Genomic DNA, 13,895 nt, shown 5'->3' on the forward strand with positions numbered 1-13,895 from the left:
CATAGATACATAGATACATAGATACATAGATACATAGATACATAGATGTTTGAGTTTGTGTTACATATATAGATAGACAGATGACTAGATAGATTCCTATAAGTATGTTGTAAACCCTAAAGTCAAAATGTGTGAGTTTCTATTATTATTGTCTAAAGTTCCATGGTGACTTAGTGGTTGAACTGCGACTAGAGCCCTTTACAAAGCAGTCTCCTGACTCATAGTCTCAAGCACTTTCTCATATTACTTCTCTCAGTCCTCAAAACAACTTTGCAAGAAGAAGAATGTTATCTCTATTGTTTACAGATGACATTCTGAGGCTCAGAGAGGTTAATGACTTGTCAGAGGTTACATGGCTACTCATTTGTCTGGTACTGGAAAAAGAATAGAAAAAAACAGATCAATGGAAGAGGATTGAAAAGTCAGAAAGAGGATCCAATACATATCAAAGATTAGTGTTTGATTAAACCCTTGTTTAAAAAAGAGAATCATTCTTCAACAAAAAACTTCTAGGAAACCAATCTGCCTGGCAAAAAATGGGTTCGAAACCACACTTTGAACCATAAATAAAAATCAATTCTAATTGGATATGTGATTAAATTCTTTTAGGAAACAGTTTTGAGACAAAATAAATAAATGTATTTTCCACTGTGAAAAAGAGAGAGATTTTATCAATCAAACATGAAGAAACTTGATCCCTGGTTTGTTTTCACAAACCTAAAACAATTTTGGAAAACAAAAAGCAGCATATATATATACTTAAAAATAAGAAAGGAACCTATTGAGAAAAAAAAATTTCATAAATATATTAGACAAAGTTCTGTGATCTCAAGTCAATAAAGAACTGATAAGTAAATGATTTATTAGACTGTGCAATGGAGCCATTGTTAAAGGACATGAAGAGATTATTTTTGAAGGAGTAAACCCAACCTCACACACACAAAAAGATGTTCAAATCAGAGAAACATAAATCAAGGCAACCTTTGGATGTCATCTTATACTCAGTCAAAGCTAAAAGGGGGGAAATATTGTAAAATTCAATGATGCCAATGCATCAGGAAAACTGGTTTTCCTACATATTATTAGTGGAACTTCAGACTCGTCCAAATATTTTGGAAAGCAATGGCAATGCATGAGTCAGAAAACTTATTATAACTTTCCACTCAGAAATTTCATTGCTAAAATTTTATACCCTCCAAATTACATCGAGACCTAGCCGTACAAATCACTACTCTATTTGTAAAAGTTTAAAAAAAGTAATAACTCATATGTCCAACAATTGGAGACTAACAATAAATTGTAGTATTTTTGCCAAGATAATTCCAAAAACAGTACTGAAATGAAAAAAGACATAATATCAAAGGGTGAGCCCATCGGGTCAGAAGGTGATCAATATGCTACTTGGCAACAACCTACAAGTATCTCTTGTACTAATGAAGTGACCAGGTAAAAGCCAAAAAGAAGCTCGGTTGTGGATGTGTTTGGTGACAAAAGTAAAGTACAACATTGTAAAGATCAATGTTGTATAGGAACCTGGAAGGTAAAATCTATGAACCAAGGAAAGCTGGATGTGATCAAACAGGAGATGGAAAGATTAAACACTGACATCTTAGATGTTAGTGAACTTAAATGGTTGGGAATGGTTGAATTTAATTCAGATGATCATGTGGGCAAGAATCATTAAGCAAAAATGGGTAGCCTTCGTAGTCAATAAAACAATGAGAAAAGCAGTATTGGGATATAGGCTCAAAAACTATCAAATAGCATCGGTTCAAATCCAAGGCAAACTATTCAGTATCACAGTATTACAACTCTATGCTCCAACCACTGATACTGAAGAGGTTAAAGTTGATCAAGTCTATGAAAACCTACAATATCTTATAGAAATAACACAGACAAATGTGTCACATTCATCATAGGGTATTGAAATGCTAAAATAGGAAATCAAAGTGGAATAATAGGTGTCTGGTCTTGGAGTATAAAATGAAATGGGACAGAGATTAATAGAGTTTTGTCAAAATAACCCACTGGTCATAGCAAATATTCTTTTTCAATAATGCAAAAGGTGATTCTACACATGGATATCACCAGATAGTCAATATCAAAATCAGACTGATTATATACTTTTTAGCCAAAGATGGAAAAACTCTTATCAGTCAGTTAAAATGAGACCTCGAACTGACTGTGACTCAGATCATGAGCTTCTTATCACAAAATTAGGACTTAAATTGAAGAAGGTTAGGAAAACTATCAGACAATAATTGTATGACCTAAATAATATCCCTTGTGAATATGAAGTGGAGATGATGAATAGATACAACAAATTGGATCTGGTAAATAGAATACCTGAAGAACTATGGACAAAGGTTTTCAATATTGTACAAGAAGCAGCAACAAGAAACATTCCAAAGGAAAAAAAAAAAGAACAAGGATGTAAAATGACGGTCTGTAAAGGTTTTAAAATAACTAAGGAAAGAAGGAAAGGGAAAGGAGAAGAGAAAAGATAAACCTAACTGCATACAGAGTTCCAGAGAATAGCAAGGAAAAATAAAAAAACATTTTCTTAAATAAGCAAAGCAAAGAAATTAAAGAAAACAATAGAATGAAAAGACTAGAGATCTCCTCAAGAAAACTGGAGAAAATGAGAATCTTTCATGAAAAAAAAGACAAAAATGGTAGATACTTAACAGAAGCAGAAGAGATTAAGAAGAACAATCAGGAATACACAAAAGAACTATAGAAGAAAGGTCTTAGCATCACTAATAATCATGATCGTGTGGTTACTGATCCAGAAACTGACATCCTGGAGAATAAAGTTAAGTGGGTGTTAGGAAAACACTGTTAACAATAAGGCTAGTGGAAGTGGCAGAATTCCAGCTGACTTATTTGAAATTTGAAAAGATAATACTGTTAAAATTCCACACCCAATATGCCAGAAAATTTGGAAAACTCAACAGTGGCCAGTGGATTGGAACAGATCGATTTACATCCCAATCCTAAAGAAGGGCAATGCCAAGGAATAATATTCAAAATTCTAAACAATTGTGCTCACTTCACATACCAGCAAGGTTAAACTTATGATTTTGCAAGCTAGGCTTCAGCAATATGTGAACCAATAATTACCAGAAGAGCAGGCTGGTTTTTGAAAAGACAAATACACAAAGACCAAACTGCAAACATTCACTGGCTTATGGAAGAAACAAGGGAATTTCAGAAAAAAAAAAACATCTATTTCTGCTTTATTGACTTCAGGGGTGGGGAATCTGCAGCCTCTGTGCCACATGTGACCTTCTAGGGCCTTAAGTGTGGTCTTTTGGCTGAGTTCAAGTTTTACAGAACAAATTCTTTTATTAAGGGGATTGTTCTGTGAAGTTTGGATTCAGTCAAAGAGCCACACTTGAGGACCTAGAGGGACATGTGCGGCCTCAAGGCTGCAGGTTCAGCGTTCCTGGTACACTAAAGCCTCTGATTATGTGGATCACGACAAAATGTGGCAATACCTCAAAGAGATGTGAGTACCAGATCCTTTAGCTTGTCTCCTGAGGAACCTATATGTGGGCCAAGGAGCAGCAGTTAAAACTGAACGTGGTACAATTGAGTGGCTTAAGATTGGAAAAGAAGTCTCACAAGGCTATATATTATCACCTTATTGAACTTATATGGAGAGTACATCATGAGACATGACTGGCTAGACAAATCAAAAGCCTGAATTAAGGTTGCCAGGAGAAATATCAATGATCTCAGATATAAAGACAATACTACTCAGGTGGCAGAATTAAAGGAATTAAGTAAAGTAATTAAGAAGCCTCTTGATGAGGGTGAAAGAGGGGAGTGTAAAAGCTGTCCTGAAGCCTAACATAAAAAAAACTAAAATCTTAGCAACCCATTCCATCAATTCCTGGCAAATAATAGACAGAGAAGAAATGGAAGCCGTCTCAAATTTTATATTCTTGGACTCAAAGACCATTGCAGATAACAACTGCATCCATAAAATGAAAAAATGCCTGCTCCTTGGAAGAAAAGCTATGGCAAATCTGGACAGCATACTAAAAAGCAGAGACGTCACCTTGCAGGAATGGTTTGGGTTATTTTGGGTTGGATTATAAGGAAATGACACTTTCAGGTTGTGGTGCTGGAGAAAACTTTAAAGAGTCCATTGGACAGCAAGAAGATCAAATCAGTTGATGCTTACAGAAATTAATTTAGACTATGAATTGGAAGGTCAAATACTTAAATTGAAACTTAAATACTTTGGCCACATAATGAGAAGATGTGACTCATCAGAAAAGATTCTGATGTTGGGAAAGATTTAAGGCAAAAAGAAAAGGGGATGGTAAAGGATAAGATGGCTAGATAGTATCATGAAAACAATGAACATAAACTTGGACAAACTTTGAGAGATAATGTATGATAGAAGGGCCCAGTGTGCTGTAGTCCATGGGGTCATAAAGAGCTGGACATGACTGAATTATAGCAACAAATTGCCATGAATTATGGGATACTGAAATATACAAAGAAAAAAATGGATTTGAAGATTACCCAAGTCAGTGAAGTGTTGCACAGCAGGAGTGAGTAGGCTCCAATGTATCATAAACAAGAAATCATGGAAAAGAAAAGAGTAAAAGATATCATCAAAGAAACGTACGATCAAAAAAGAAAAAGAAGTAAAAGGTAGATTTACTGCAAAGATAATGTCTCTTTGACATGATGTCAGTCTCAACCTCTCATTGGAATATTCATTCTCTCATCAATTGTTAACAAATCAGAGTTGATTGCCATCCTAAGGAATAGCCCTCTTCAAAAGGCATGTCAACTGTGAGCCCACTGCCATGATGATATTTGGCATTCAAGAATATTACTGACCTTTTATAAAAATGTTGGTATTATTAATAAAAAGACTAATTACCCAGAAATTATGTCTCTTGAGCTTTTTTAATAACACAATATTAGGTTCATTCCAAGAACTAATTGATACTTAGGTGATACAGTGCATAAAGTGCTAGGCCTGGAGTCAGGAGATTTATCTTCCTAAATTCAAATCTGGCAACAAATACTTACTAGCTTTGTGACACTATGCAAGTCACATAACCCTACTTATAATCTCTGTTTCTTCATCAGCGAAATGATCTAGAGAAGGAAATGGCAAACCATTCCTATATCTTTACCTAGAAAACTATAGATGGGGCCATATGTAGCAGCAAGTACCCCAGCATCCCCAGGGTGGCTGCCAACACAGGTTCTTGGATTTGCTTTTCTAAAGGAAAGCAATTCAAAGAGGGGTTAACAATCTTGCTTTAATCAATCAAACATATCATTTACCTAGTTCAAGTGAAAAAGATCAGCACCCTGAACTTCAGAGTATACAGAGGTTTAAAGAAGAAATAAGAAGACAGAGAAACAAACAGATCTAGCAGACAGGCCTCCAACTGTCCAACCATTACATCTATACCTAGTCAGTTACCACAGAGGGAAGCATCAACATCTGGGTTTTTCAAAGCAGGGGGCCCTCAACAGCTGCCCAGAGTCTCGTCTGGTCAAATCACACAACACTTCTCAAAGTGAGCCCCAAAACAGTGCCTCACATCAGGGATTATATAGTCTTCTCGAGGCTCAGAGGATGTAACAACCCTCTTGACCCACTGCCCAAACACAAAATCACTCCTGAAAAACAAGCCTCCCACCACAAGCTCCAGGTGCTCTTAACCTAGGGACAGGGAAGATCTTAAAAATTTACATTCCTATAACACCATAAAGAGTCAGATACCATGGGGAAAAAATGACTGAACAGCAATAGGAATATAGCACTTTCCAAATATTCTCTCATGGATAGCTCAGTGGATAGAGTGCTGGGCCTGGAGGCAAAAAGACCTGAGTTCAAATCTAGCCTGTGTAACCCTGGGCAAGTTATTTAACCTCTGTTTGCCTTAGTACAATGAAGAAGGAGTGACAAATCACTTTAGAATATTTGCCAAGAAAACCCCATGGACAATATTGGTGTGATATAGTCCATAGGGTCATGAAGAGTTGTGCATGACTGGACATCATTGCCAATTTGCATGGATAAGACAAAATCTAAAGTTTTCATTTTAATTTCCCTCATGATAGTGATTTGTAGCAAGTTTTCATATGTGCATTTATAGGCTGTAAATCCCTTGGAATACTCTTTGTTGAAATATTTTGATTGCATTTCTATTAAATTATTTATTGGTTAATTCAACATAAGGATCCTAGTGAATAGATGAAGACCTGAGTTCAAAACCTGCAATGCACATTTACCATGCATGTGACCATGGTCAGGTCACTTAACTTCTCTCAGTCTTAGTTTTGTCATCTCAAAAATGGGTATAAAAATAGTACTTACCTCATACTTGTGACAATCAAATGAGATAATGATGGGGTACCTGGGGTCTAGGTCAATTTGTGAAACCAACTTGTGAAACCAGTCTGTGAAATTGTAACTGCAATTTGTATTGTAAAGTTGTTATCTGTAAAATTCCTTTCCCAACCTCTGACTCTGCCCCTTCCCCCTATCCGCACCAGGCCTAGGCAACACCTTGGGACTCCTTTGTTCTTACTTAATCCCTCATGTCTCCTCCGGCCTGGCCCAAATCTTATCTAAACTGTCTATTCACATGCTCCTCTTGGTCAGCTCTGACCTTTGTCTATGCATTGAGGCCCCTCCCCTCTGGTCAGCCCTGACAATGGCAGCCCTACCCTTTAAAGGTGAAAGCATGTACCCCTCTCACTCGCAGGTCCCCTAAAGGACTCTTGCCTGCTTCTCATGGAAGTGTAACAATAAACTTCTACAACTCTCACTCCAATTAAGCTTGAGACCTTGAATTCTTTCCAGACGATATTGCAGGTTTTCTGGTCTTGGTTAAGATCAGAATATCTGCTGGACCTATTGGGATCCCCTCCCCCATCAATAATATATGAAAAGTGCTTTGCAAATCTTAGACATTTTATTAGCTATTATAAACTATTATCAAACTTGTAAAAGTGATATTTGTTTACTATGCTGTCACACTTGTCAAAAGTATATGTTAAGCTTGAAGGAAGAGCTTTTACTAACTATTACTAACTTTTATATTTGGGACACGAGAATATTATATGTAAGCTCCCTGGACCAATTAAATCTCCAGGATAGTTTCACTACCTTTCATGAGGAAATCTAGTCTATTTAATGTAGAAACAAAGTTATTATGTGTTAGTCCTACCACAGTTGGATAATGTATAAAAAAATTTTTTAAAGCAGCAAACACTCAAAAAGAAAGGAAGAATTAAAATGAAAAATAAGAAGAAAATCAAAAGGCAAATTAGAACATCTTTACCAAAACATTGAACTTGGAGACAGATAAAAACTATGAAGAAACAAAGATCAAGAATATGATATTTGGGGACCCATGCAGGGAACTTCCCACAAGTACAGAAAAAACAATGCAAATGATAAATCAAAAGAATTGTCAAAGCCTGTTAGAGAAGAACTACAGAATTAATTCTTCAACAATTTTCCACCAACATGGTGTTGGTGTTAAAGAAATAATCTCTTAAAAATCACCAGAAGGCAGTTTACATAAAAAAGAACATTAATTCAAATACTGTAGGACTATTCATTGATGATAAGAAATTCAGTAAGAGCCTGAAATATGATAAATCAAAAAATAAAGGAAAATATCTTGAACCTGCAGTTCCATGGCAACATATCCTACAAATACAGGCATTTCACGTTTTTTTTTCTTTTAATGATTTTCAATAGATTACAACCTTTTAATCATTTCTTCATAGAAAGCAAGAGATGAACAAAACCTTTGACATGTAAACTCAGAAAAAAGACATTTAATAAAGGTAAACAGATACACACAATTAGGCAATACTCCAACTTTATATACCACAAGAAGGCAATTATCTTTTAGGAGTCCCATCTTGTCTGAGGATCATTAAAGGAACAAAGAAAAAAGAGCTATTGGCTAATCTCAAAATCTCATAAATATAAAATTTAAATTTTTTTAAGTAAGTAAACATAGGAAAATGAAATCGTTTTTTCCTGTCAGTCAGTTAGTTAATAAATATTAAGTGTGGGGTGGTTGGGTTGTACAGTGAACATAGCAACAGCACTGGAGTCAGGAGGACCTGAATTCAAATCCGGCCTCAGACATTTAACCCTTACTAGCCCTGTGACCCTGGGCAAATAACTTAATCCCAATTGCCTTGCTTTCCCTCTCCAAAAAGTAAAAACAAAATAAAACAAAAAAAAACCCACATAAATATTAAGCACCTACTATGTGCCAGGCACTGTGTCAAGTGCTGAGGAAATAAAAGTCAAAAAAAATCTATTCTCAAGGAGCTAATAGTCAAATAGTAGAGTCAATATGCAAGAAAAATGTACAAGCAGGGAGGAAGCAAGATGTGGGAACAGAAGCAGCAACTTTTCTAAGCTCCTTCATGAATCCTGTCACTAAACTTTAAAAAGTGAATCTGAACAGATTTTGGAGAGAGAGAAGCCACTGGGAGATGGAGGGTTGCAGAATCAAGCCCATGTGGGTCTGCCCAGGGGAAGCAGAGCATGCAGGGGCTGCACCAGCTCAGACTAGAGAGCAGACTACAGCAGAGTGAGGAGCCCCAAACAGAAGATTCACCTACCCCAAGGTCAATTCACAGCCATCTCACCAGCCTCTCACCCCAGGACTGGAGGATCCATCAGAGGTGGGTAAGAGAAAGCACAGGGCCTTCAGGAGAGACAGCAGATTCTCCTGGGGCTATCAGCTCACAGTCTGGAAGTTTAAAAATCACCTACCTGATTTTCCAGAAGACAAGATGTCAAAGTAAACTATAGATGGTCTGATTCCCCCTACCTGACATTGAAAATCCAGAGAAAACATCCTGCCCAGAGTGAAATCCTGAAATAGCTGAAATAGATTCAGGCTTAGGAGTCATGGAGAAAGTGTGTAACGAAGGCAGTAAGGAGTTTGAAGAGAAGGGCTGGAGGGGTCCCAACAATCCTTACCTCACCTGACAAGCAAGAGCCTTCCTGAGGCCCAGGGGCATAGAAGCCAAAATCTGAAGCAGCCCGATCCCCAGTCTCCCACAGATTACTCTGGGAGCCTCAGAATAACTCAGGGGAAACACTGAGAGTCCTGGCTTTGGCATCTATCTAGACACACAGAGGATACAGCACAAAAAGCCAACAACCAGGCACCTAGCTCCCAGCATTAGAAGCTTGGGTCAGAGCCCTCTGTACCCCAGGAGCAGAAATACACTTTAAAGGCAGGAAATAGGCAATTACAATGGGCCAGAAGCAACTTGCAAAGACAATAGAATCCTATTATTCTGAACTAGAAGAATCACTTTCAGGAGACACCATGGATTGTGGATACAGAGTCCATGATGCATTATCAAATGCAAAATGGATAATTTTTTATTACATGAAATTGAAAAGCTTCTGTACAAAACAAGTCAATGTAACCAAGATTAAGAGGGAAGTGGAAAATTGGGAAAGAATTTTTACAACCAATATCTCTGATAAAGGCCTCATTTCTAAAATATGCAGAGAATTGAGTCAAATCTATAAGAATACAAGTCATTCCCCAATTGAAAAAATGGTCAAAGGATATGAACAGGCAGTTTTCAGAGGAAGAAATTAAAGATCTCTATAAGCATATGAAAAAATGCTCTAAATCACTATTGATTAGAGAAATGCAAATCAAAACAACTCTGAGTTACCACATCTCACCAGGCAGATTGGTGAAGATGACAAAACAGGAAAATGACAAATGCTGGAGAGGATGTGGAAAAATTAGAACACTAATGCATTGCTGGTGGAGTTGTGAACTGGTTCAACCATTCTGGAGAGCATTCTGGAACAATGCCCAAAGGGCTATACGTATTTTCATACCCTTTGACCCAGCAATACCACTTCTAGGGTTGTATCCCAAAGCAATCATAGAAGTGGGAGGAAGACCCCTATGTACAAAAATCTTTATAGCAGCTCTTTTTGTGGTGACAAAGAACTGGAAATTAAAGAGATGCCCATCAATTGGGGAATGGCTAAACAAGTTGTGGTATATGAATGTAATGGAATATTGTTGTGCTATAAGAAACGAGGAGCAGATGGACTTCATATTTACCTGGAGAGGCTTATACAAACTGATGCTGAGTGAGAAGAACAGAACCAGGAGAAATTTGTACACAATTAAAGACACAAGGTATGTGTGATGACCAACTTTGATAGACTGGTCTCTTCTCAGCAATTCAAGGTTGTAAGTCAACTCCGAAAGACTTATGATGGAGAGAGATGTCTACATTGAGAAAGAACTAGAAAGAACAGAGCCTGAATGCAGATTGAAGCAAACTATCTGTTCTCTTTATTTTTCTTGTTTGGTTTTGTTTCCTCTTTTCCATTGTCCATTCCATCTGATACAATCCTTTATAACTTGACTAATGTCTAATGTGAAAATATTTGTAGATCCTGTACTGATTGTATGGAGGGGCTGAGGGGAGGGAGGTGGAGAAAATTTGAAACTCAAGGAATTGTGGAATTGAATCTTGTAAACTAAAAGTAAACAAAAAAATTAATAAAGGGGAAAAAATCTTATCTTTAACAAAAAAATGTATAAGCAAGGAATGTACGGAATAAATTGGAAACAATTAACAGAAGGAAAACACTAGAATTAAGAAGGCTTCCTGTAGAAGGTCAGATTTAGACAGAACATGAAGTAAGCCAGGGAAACCAGGGAGAGAAGAGGAAGAGGGTGTTTTTTCATATCTCTTCTTTGGGTCAAACTTAGGCAATATTATTTTGCACCATTGCATTCTCATTTTTTTTTGTTGTTATTGCTGTTGTTCTTTCCATTTAGATTATTAGCTATAGTATTTTCCTGATTCTGCTTACTTCGTTTTGCATCATTCACGTACATCTTTCCATGTATATTCATTTTTATTTTCATTTTTCAAGGTACTGAGAGATTATGTTGCCCAGTCAGTGTGCGTCAGAAGTCTTGAAGTCTTCCTGATTGAGCTCATCCAAGTTCCATGGTTAGTTCAGAGAAGTTTTGTCATGTGAATGAGGATTTATGCCTATTTTGTTTGACCAAAGAATCAGAACTAGAAACCATTAAAATACAAAGTGAGGCAAATTTTGACTCAATGTAAAAAGAAAAAAATTCCTAATGAAAGTAGGATGAGTTACTTCAGGTGCCAGTGACTTCTCAATTATTTTACATCTTTAAGTAGAGGCTAGATTATAACTTGTTTGGGATGCTATTTCGAGGACTAATGCTAGAATGTAAACCAGAATGTCTGATGATACTATATTAAACATTTATCAAGTGCTTACATATATATCAGGCATTGTGCCAAACACTGAGGATACAAATACAAGCAGGGAAGCTATTACCTGCCCTCAAGGAACTAAACATTCTAGCTGGAAGTTGGGAGCGGGGGAAGACAAAATATACAGGAGACAAAAAATGGGGTGGGGATACAGACAGTGGTATAGCTTGGAAATGGTCAGGAAGAGATATGAAGTCATGATTTTCAGCAAGATAAAATGAAAGTTTACTCACCAGAGCTCAAAGAGTCAGGTACAGTGTCTGGGTGGTTCTGATGGAAAGGGTGTTGAGAAGGATGGATGTATTAGAGACAGCATAGTCTGGAAATAATCAAGAATTTATGACTGGGACTGCCATGCATCATTGGCAGGGGCCAAAAGCAAGCCATGGCATCTGAGCTACTGCCAAGGTGGCACAGAAGACATAGAATAAACAATCTGAATATGGAGTAGTGTCTATTATTTTGATATTTCTGGAGGGGCCATAGACAGAATAGTCAGGCCTTGGCCTTTCTTCTCATGTTGAACCTATACCTAAGATCATAGAGTCAAATAGGATTAATTCTGGAAAGGACCTTAGGGATCCTCTAGCCTAAACTGCTTGCTTTACAGATGAAGAAACTGGGACTTGGAAAAGTTAGGTGACTTAGGTAACACAGTTACTAAATGAAAATTAGAATAAGGATTTAACCTTACATTTTCTAGTTTTAAATCCACTCTTCTTTCTATGTTCATTCTTAGACATTTTTGCATTTCCTTTATTGCTTTACTGAGTTGCCAATCAGCCAAGAGTCGAAGGTAATGACATGACAGCCGGTTAAAATTGCCTTTGACTAGTCTGATTTCTATTAATAGTTCAGTCTGCTGGTGAAATTGGAAGAAAGATGACAAATTATTAGTCTCTTCACCTTATATTTTATATGTCCCATAAATATTTCTGGGTTCTTATGAATTTAAAATTCCTGTAGGTTGTCCTGGCCACTGGTTTCTGGTGAGATTACATGTCCAGAGAAATACATATATAACCATAGGTTTCTATGACTCTTATCACACTTATGACTCTAATTCAGGTTCCCTGATGGCTTAGGTAAAAGAAATAATAATGGAATTGGTAGTACCTTATTTTTAGCATGATGCCTAAAGAGGATGGCAGGCAGTCAGGTGTGGTATGCAGAGAAATGATCTTAGAGTGAGAAAGTCTTGCATTCAACTGCTGCCTCAGAGATGTCCCCGTGAATCTGAGCATTTATTTATGCTCTCAGTGACCCCAGGCCATTCTCTGGAGCTAGAGGGGACTGATGAAGTCACAAGTACAGTTAAAACAAAGATTCAAAGATCAAACAATCTCTTTTTGTCACAGTTTCAATAAAAATTGATAATGTGGCAGTCATTTTATGCCAGGTTTTTGTAACTCATTCATACCAAAGTTTGCCATTTGAAGTCTTTTGATATATTTAGCTTGCACATTTGTGTGTGTATGTATGTGCGTTTGTGTCAGTATTCCTCAGACTAATACCTAACTCCTTCAATAGATGTTTATCTTTATAATAAGAAAATTAGATTTTCTGAAGCTTCTTAATGCATGTGAAATCTATGAGATAAACAAAGTGAGGTCATGTGAAAAGAAACACGTCAGAAATAGGAAGAATGCAGAAAAACAATCCCTACCATTCATTTGTACACTAGGTAAACTAATCTGATAACCACTGCTAAGCCCAAGAGAAAGGAAAGCCTAGGGGAAAGGTAAAAAAAAATATATATCACATGCAAAATTTAGATGATCTTAATACAATGTATGAAGAAACCCTCTAAAATGCCCTATGGATAAATGATTATCAGTTCTGTTCATCCAACCTTTTCTTTTCCCTCATGCATTTATCAACAGAAGTAAATGAGAGATTTGGTCCCAGTATATTACTATTTTCATTGTTTAATTAGTATTTCCTATTTTGGAAAATGAGAGATGAATATCTAGTGAAAGATACATATACAAACAACTATCAACATAGATTGAATCTCTACTTTTGTTGATATAATATGTATGTTCCATATCACATGACCCTGTCATTTTATTAATACTTTGAACTTAAAAATCAATTGACCTTGACAATCTAAGGAAAAGACTTTTCCTCCATTTCTTTTGTTACACTCCCTTCTTATCTTCCCCTTCCTGGTAACATTATATAGGCTGTTTCGAATAATAGTCTTTGCTGGTAGGGCAGCTCGCTTTATCCTGCCACAAAACTGTGGCCCTTTCACTGAAGGAAGGGACTCCCACTGAACTCATTGTACACCAGCGTCAATGGGGCAGCTATTACCTGCTGGCCCTTGCATCAGCAGAGCAAGGGAAAGAAGCAGGAGGCACAGTTTCATTACTGCCCAGGGTGTACTTCCTAATAATATAAATAACTCTCTGGGGCTGTTTTGTATTTAAAGGCAAGGTTGCCAGAGTATAATGAGTGAAGAACAAAGAGCCAGGATGACTTATTTTTAGGCTCCTGAAAGTCAGGAACCTAAAAGAGAAATAATGATGGATATACGATAGTGTGATGCCTTTTTTAAAGTTGCC

General features: G+C 36.8%; 1 pseudogene; it reads right to left on the reverse strand.

Moving 5' to 3' along the window:
- Positions 1–13,895, reverse strand: part of LOC138165552 (small ribosomal subunit protein uS15m-like) — a 61,261-nt pseudogene that overhangs the window by 32,293 nt on the left and 15,073 nt on the right.

Source organism: Petaurus breviceps, unplaced genomic scaffold, assembly GCF_028583685.1.
Source record: "Petaurus breviceps papuanus isolate PSGF00001 unplaced genomic scaffold, PetGlider_PUasm1.0 213, whole genome shotgun sequence".
NCBI lineage: Eukaryota > Metazoa > Chordata > Mammalia > Diprotodontia > Petauridae > Petaurus > Petaurus breviceps.